Below are 8,336 nucleotides of genomic sequence, written 5' to 3' on the forward strand. Positions count from 1 at the left end.
GCTCAGCTGTCATGAGCCCGGCAGTGTTCTAAGTGTGAGGAACACAGCACTGAATGAAATAAAGACAGTACCTGCCTTCATGGAGCGTTTTAACTACCTAGTGTTGGGAAGTGGACAATGGATCTGCAAGGAAGTAATCCTACAGTATGTCAGGAAGTGTTAAGCCCTATAAGGGAAAAACAAAACCCAGGGAATCCCTTGGTGTCCAGGCAGGAAACAAAATCATCCTGGATGGTTCAAGAGACTTTAATGGAAGGGTCACTTGCAGGGCTGTGGAAGGGTTAAGGAAACACACAAGGGCTGCTAAGACCCAGAGACCAGCAACAGTGAGAAGCTGTTAGTACCTCGTCAGACAAGGGATAGAAAAAGAGTTACTGCAGCCCAATGAGAGCTAGAACTTGAGTCGGGGTTGGAGAGGGGTTTGCCCAGCAGGTTCTGTAGTAGCTACTGGCTATGATAAAAGGCCAAACCAGGAAGAAATACCTCGATGGCTCTCTTTCCAGTCTCTGACACCATGGTGTGTTTGAACAAGCGTGGGGCAGGCTGGGAAGAGAGGTAGACCAACACCAACCGCATTGGTTATTTTGTCCACCTGATTAACAACAGCCCCTGTACAATGTTTGGTCTCTGGAGGACATGCTCACAGGACCAAACATCTTGATACTCAGTGTCATTACAAGAGGAATGTCCACACATCTATTCCCCAAATTTCCTTCTCAGCAATTTTTTTCCATAGTCTCCAACCCATTGGCCAATCCATTAGCCAACTACCAATATGTCTGGGCAGATCTGTAACTCAGGCCATGTTTCCTCCCCAAGGAAGTGGACAATAGGTATTTCTCAAAGTTCTGTGCATGGAAGGTCTTCCTTCTCCACCGTATGTCAGAGACATCCTTGAGCAGAATTGTCCACCTCCGGCTGATGCCAGTGTATCAGGCAGACTCATCCAAAAGCCAGCCCTACCATTTTCCTTTAACAGAAAGCCAAAGCAGTCCATCAGCACAGGTGGGTGTCATGGAGTTTTAATGCAATGGACCAGTGCCTTCTCTACCTGCTTGGGCCCAAGGTCAGGTCTCTCTAACTGGGGTGATCCCTGAAGGGGCTGAGAGCTGGCTATCCATTGACTGCACCACTGGCAGCTAGGGTAACAAGTCCATCAGTGAAGAAGAATCTGAGTGGCACATCCCAGGGCCTATCACGGGGGAAGGGAGGAGGCAAAGGGAGAATAAGTCTCTCTCACTTCATGGAGTGTTGGTGAAAAGATGATGCTTGAGTGGATGCCTGAGGAAGTGATAAGGATATATGGAGGACAGAAGTTCCAGGCAAAGGGACAAGCATGGTGCAAAGGCCCTGAGGCAGAATATGCTTGGGATTCTCAAGGAGCAGCAAGGAGGCCAGTGCGTGGGAGCAGAGTGACAGGAATAGGTGAGTAGGATGAGGTTAGACAGCATGAGAGCCTACATATCTTTAAAAATTTATTTAAGTGTAATTAACATGTGATGTTATATTGGTTTCAGGTGTACAACATATTGATTTAACAATTCTAGATATTACTCAGTGCTCACCTTGATAAGTGTAGTCACCATCTGTCACCATATAGTGTTATTACAATATTATTGACTATATTCCCTATTCTGTGGTTTTCATCTCCATGACTTATTTATTTTATAACTGGAAGTTTGTGCCTCTGAGTCCATTTTATCTATTTTGCCCATCTTCCTATGCATCCCCCTCTGGAGACCACCAGTTTGTTCTCTGTATTTAAGAGTTTGGTTTTGCGGGGCAGCTGGGTGGCTCAGTTGGTTAAGTGTCTGCCTTTGGCTAGGGTCATGATCTCAGGGTCCTGGAAAGGAGCCCCACGTCGGGCTCCCTGTTTAGCAAGGGGTCTGCTTCTCCCTCTGCCTCTCCCTACCGCTCGTGCTCTCGCTCTCTCTCTCTCAAATAAATAAAATCTAAAATAAAACATTTAAAAAAAGAGAGTTTCGTTTTGTTTGTTTTGGGTTTTAAATTCCACATATAAGTGAAATCATGTGGTATTTGTTTTTCTCTGACTTATCTCACTTAACATAATACCCTCAAGATATACCCATGTTGCCACAAATGACAAGATCTCATTCTTTTTAATGGCCGAACAATATTCCATTGTATGTATATATACCACATCTTCTTTATCCATTCATCTATCGATGGACACTTAGGTGGCTTCCATCTCTTGGCCATCATAAATACTGCTGCAGTAAACATAGGGGCACATATATCTTTTCAAATTAGTGTTTTTGTTTTCTTTGGGTCAATACCCCATAGTGAAATTACTGGATTGTATGATAAATCTATTTATAAGTTTTTGAGGAACCTCCATACTATTTTCCACAGTGGCTGCACCAAGTTACACTCCCACCAACAGTGCACAAGTGTTCCTTCTTCTCCACATCTTCGCCAACACTTGTTGTTTCTTATCTTTTTGACAGTAGCCATTCTAACAGGTGTTAGATGATATCTCATGTGGCTTTGATTTGCCTTTCCCTGATGGTGAGTAATGTTGAACATCTTATCATGTGTTTGTTGGAGGGCCTACATATCTTATAGGACATGATTAGAATTTTGGCTTTTGCTCTAAATGAGATGGTAATCCTTGGGGTGTTCAGAGGAGAGAAAAGATGTGATTTGACTTTCAGGTATACCTGTTGTACTGGGAATAGGTTGTGTGAGGACAAGAATGGAAGTAGAGAGGCCAGCTGGAGACTTTTGCAACAGTAACCCAGGTAAGCAGTGATGCTGGCCTTGGTTTGTCTTCATTGGTAGCAGTCAAGGTGGTGAGAAATGCCTGGATTCAGACATATTTGAAGGTACAGCAGACAGGATTTGCTCATAGGTAGGATAGAGGGGAATAAAAGAAAGAGAAGAGTCAAGATCACTCCAAGATTTTTTTTAAGTAGGCTCCATACCCAGCGTGGAGCCCAACATGGGGCCTGAACTCATGACCCTGAGATCAAGACCCGAGCTGAGACCAAGACTGACTGAGCCACCCAGTCACCTCTACTCTAAGATTTTGACTTGAGTGACTAATAGGATAAAGTTACTATAATTTTTCTTCCTTCCTACCATTCTTCCTTCCTTCCTTCCTTCCTTCCTTCCTTCTTTCTTCTTCTTCTTCTTCTTCTTCTTCTTCTTTCTCCTTCTTCTTCTTCTTCTTCTTCTTTCTTCTTCTTCTTCTTCTTCTTCTTCCTTCTTCTTGAGTTGGATAAGGCTACAGGAGGCAGAGATTGGGGATGTGGGTGAATTACAAGTTCTTTTTTGTCTTGATGAGGTCACCTAAGACATGAGTGTGGACAGGGGGGAATTTGGAGGGTTGTGCCCTTTGGTACTCCAACATCCAGAGGTTGAGGACTTGAAGGAGGGTCATCAAAGGAGACTGAAGAGATGTGGCCAGTGTGCTGGGGGAAACTCAAGAGAGCAGTGTCCTGGGGGTCCAGTGAAGACAGTGTTCGAAGAGGGGAAGTGACCATTTGCATCTGATACTACTTACTGGTCAAGTGAGATAAGGTCTGAGAAGTGACCTTGACTTTAGTAGTGGGGAGCCATTGGTGACATTGACAGGAACTTCTGTGTGAAGATTATCATGAATTCGGTTCTCCTTCAGACTTACTGTCAGTGGTTCTGAAACAAGCCAGCCCTCCAAGGTGGCTCATGATTCACCCAAATTGCCTGCACCTTCTGCTTTGACAACACAGTCTTCTGCACAACTTGACATTTGGATGACAGCCTCACCGTGTCTAAGAGATGCCCGGGGCCACCAGCTACAAGATCCTCAGAGCTTGGTTGAATAATGTTAGGCAGCTACCACTTTGCTCCATGACACTGGTGATGGGGAAGAGGCAGGACAGGACAGTGGGATCTCAGGCGTGGAACTGTGTTTGGGCTCAGACACAGCTCTCAGGGGAACTTTAGTTGTACCAGTGAAAACTCACATCTGCTAAGGGTGGTGGGGATTTCCTTTTCTTTCAGCTTGACTGCCACAGACAAGGGAGATTCCAACCAAAATCACCCTCTTCAGTCTACAGAGAGATTCTTGCTCCAAATCCCAGTCTACCTTACGGTTAGGAGAGAAGCCTAAGAATTTGCCTGACCCTGAAATAATGGTATTTTCTAGCCCAAGAATTGAGAACTAAGACTGAGCAGTGTGAATGTGCATCTGTGGGGCTGGGGGCCATCCTGGAAAATCTGGGATGTGAAAATCAGAGTCTAGATCAGAGCAGGCCCCAGCCTGCCTTCTCCTCAGGAGCCTCTTCAGTCCCCTTGGTTCCAAGCAGAAACCATGTTTCAAGCCATGAGTATAGCTTCAGATTGCCCTAACCCGTCTCTGGATCAGAAGAAAGTGCTCCCTCAGTGGCTTCCTCCCTGCATTTTCAACCCCTTTACTCCTCCCCCAAGAAGCCCCAGGGCCCTGCCCTTCCATAGTCCCACCTGGCGAGGGAGGAGGAGACAAGAGGATTTGTCTCTCACTCTGCCCCCAGAAAGGCAGCGTGATGGGCTTGGAATCCATCTGCGCTGAAGTCCAAATCTCAGTTCTGCTCTTGACTTGTGTGCAGCCGCAGGTACACACTTATAAACCTGAACCTCACAGGAGTCTTCTGGAAATGCAAACACTAATACTACCACCTTCATCATAGTGCAGAGATAGAATATAAGAGGTGGCGTGCATACAACACCCAGAAGGGGTCTGGCCCATCGCTGCAACTGATGGTCTGAGTTTCTCCCTTCGACTTGGCAATTTTTTCCTCACCTGTATTTGTTCATCTCATTGCCTTATCTCAATGCATGTCAGCACCCATTCCTGAGGACTCTGGGCAAGGCTCGGTGGTGAAGGGTGCCAGGGCTAAGTCAGGTAACATGTGTGCACGTACTTCCATAACCAGGACATTGTTGGGTCTGTCACCTCCTCACCCCCCATGCATAGTCTCTGGGCTGAAACGCAGGTCCTGTTAGCTCGATCCTTCTTTCCAGACAAGACCAGCACTTGTTTTGCTGCTCAAAACTGCTTCCACTCCTGAGCTCCCTTTGGAAGAGTGGGTGCTCCCAATGCCTAGAGGCAACATCACAGGGGTAACAGGGCTGTTGAAGAGGAGAAGCAAGGATGGGGCAAGATGGTGGGTCGTTGGACTCGCCGGACATACTAAAAAAATTGGAATATTCAGCCTTAAAAAGGAAGGACATTCTAACACCTGTTACCACATGAATGAACCTTGAGGACATTGTCCTGAGTGAAATAAGCCAGTCACAAAAGGACAAATACTGTGTGATTCCCCTTATAGGAGGTACCAGAGTGTCAAAGTCATAGAGACAGAAAGCAGAATGGTGGTACCAGGGGCCAGGGGGAGGGGACCGTAGAGAGTTAGTATTGATCAGTTTGGCAAGATGATAAGAGTTCCAGAGATGGATGGTGGTGATGGTTGCACAGCAGAATGTGCTCCATGCCATTGAACTGTGCACTTAAAAATAGTTAAGATGGTAAATTTTATATGTATTTTACCATAATAAAAAAATTGGTTAAAAAATTGTCCGACCTCGTTTGAGGAGACAATCTGAATCTAAGATGATGGCCATTCATATAATATGTGAAGCCAAGTCGGCTCAGGTCACGATTGCAGGGTCCTGGGATTGAGTCCCCTCATTGGGCTCCTTGCTCAGCAGGGAGTCTGCTTCTTCCTCTCCCACTCCCCTTGCCTGTGCGTGCTCTCTCTCTCAGTCAAGAAAATAAATAAAATCTTAAAAAAGATAAAATAAAATGTGAAGCCAAACAAGACCCTTTCGTCTGTAGTTTGTGGATACAGATGTGCGCAGTAAATGTGCGTAACAGTGCATAGAAGTGAGTTCCGGATGGTGGTTATGACCCGGGAGAGAGAAGGAGGAAGAGATGGGGAGGGGATGTGAGGTGTTCATTATATCTCTTACAATGTATTTCTTTTCTTTTTTAAAAAAGAGAGATCTGTGGCATCCATGACAAAGCATTTACTTCTGTTCCATCAACCAGTGGCTGTGTGCACCTCTGTTACATCAGCTCATGTATATTAAAATATTTCTTAGTTGAAAAGAGAAAATAAAATAGAATAATCAAACAAAGAAAGGTAGAAGCAGATGGATCCTGTCTGACATCCTTCTAACCTCGCCTGACCTCCAAACTCTCCTGTTTTCAGATTGCTACCTTCTTTTCTTCCGTGTTTTCACTGTGCAAAAGATGTCTCTCTCCTGCTTTGTGTGACAAGTAAAAAAAAAAAGCCCTAGGATTTCATGCCCCACCCAGATATTCTGTCTCTCTGATGTAGCACAGTTGACTTAACAAAAGTGAATGATATTGTTGGTCAACCACCAAGTGATGGACATGTCCCTTAAACTTTAACCTTGGCTGTTTTCCAGTCTCTCCCAACCTTCTTCCTGGGGAACAACACTAAATTGTTTCTATAGGGCCAGGGTATGGTGTCATGGGTTTGGGGGCATGTTCTCAGCCACACTTGTATTTCCATGACACACCCAGTGCTTTTTACATATATGTACACCTCACAGCGTTTAAGGAGTGAGCAACGCTGACATGAGCAAACATGATGCATCTCACTAGGTAGGCCTACTAACCTTATTCTGGTCTTCAAAGAAGTCCCTCTCAGCCCAGACTACCCAGCTGTGATTCCCCAAGAGGATTTGTCTGATGACAGCAATGAGGCTGAGTTGTCAATTCCATGAAAACAATCAGTAAAACAGACTCAGGGCCAAACAATGAGTTTAGGCTCACCTGAGATTTCTGTTTTTCTCGGTTCTTCATCTGTGAACACCTTGTTTATTCTTGCCCAAGCACTGGGAGTTAGCTGTCACCCTTCTTTGCCACCCACTTTGTAAGGGGAGATATGGACCCTTTGCCTCTGAGTCCCCCCGAGCCTGGTTGGGGAAGTCCATGGAGAGTCATTGTTGGCTGCTTCTCATGATGGGTTTGTTAGAACACTTGACACTCTGGAAACTGCCTTGTCTGTGCAATAAGTAGGCAGTAGATATGGACTGGTTCTCTAACAACTGACCCCAAATGGGCGTCTTGCTAATACCAGAAAAGAGTGAAGCTTGAGTCCTTACTTCTAGGAGGAATGGCGTGGTGCCTGGAACATTCTAGACACCTGATGAAAGTTACTGAATGGTTAACTAAGGATGGATGGTGTCCAAACTAAAAATGATTGGTGGGTTGGCACTCATTCGATCCTGGCTTTCTCCTGGACATGGTCACTGAGATTTCACCGTCGTTTCCCCAACTCATTGGCAAGGGCTCAGACTTTATCTTGTTTCCTTAAATACCCACAGGACCTGACACAGTGCTTTGCACATGGCAGATCTGAGCAGTTAATCTTCCTGTTGTGTTTACCAGGTGTCGAGTATTATTCTAAGAACGTCACACATCCTAATGCGCTTAGTCCTCACGATCCTTGAAATAGGGAGGATTATTCTCTCATTTTACAGATGAGAAATCTGAGGCACAGAGAGACAAGTGATTCACCCAAGGTCAAGGTGAGGAGCTAGGGCTTCTAGTCAGGCACTCTGGCTCCAGAATCCATGCCCTTAATCATAAATGACATTAATATCTACAAAGTACTAAAAAATAAAAAGGTCTATTTGATAGTATATATATATATACATATCTTCATATGATATTCTTTCTCTCTAGACACACATATATACACACACACATATATCTGAGGATTTTCTATTTGCTAACCACTGTTTCAAATGTTGGGAGAGGTACAGAGAACAGTCCTTGCCATAGAGAAGTAATTTAAAATCTTTAAGAGGGGAACAGATATATAGATTATTTCAGGACCAAGGAATCAAAATCCACCTAGGTCTGTCTTAGAGCAAAGCTAGATGAAAATGAGACACCGTGGCTCTGTTTCTTGATCTCAGGGGTGTTTGGTTACAAGGCTACATACACTGTCTGAAAATTCACTAAGCTGTACACTTAGGGTTTGTGTGTTCTTAGGGTTATGTATGTTATATTGTAATAAAATCAACATTTAAAGCATTTAAAAGGAAGAAAAGTGCCTTGGGAGCTCAGAGGATGTAGCAAAGAAATTCATTTCTTCTTTGGCACCTTCAGCCACATTCTACATAGATACGTTTGGTTTTGCTTTGCTGTTTAAAAGAGGACCGAGTGTCTCTGTGAACATTTCTGGCATGTTTCCTTCTCTCTAGGATCAGACTCTGATTTCATATTGTGACAGTGACACAGCATCTACCTACATGGATACACAGGGGTGACAAACCGTAGAAAATAACCCATATAGGGGCGCCTGGGTGGCTCAGTC

The sequence above is a fragment of the Halichoerus grypus genome, chromosome 2 (genome assembly GCF_964656455.1).
Source record: "Halichoerus grypus chromosome 2, mHalGry1.hap1.1, whole genome shotgun sequence".
NCBI lineage: Eukaryota > Metazoa > Chordata > Mammalia > Carnivora > Phocidae > Halichoerus > Halichoerus grypus.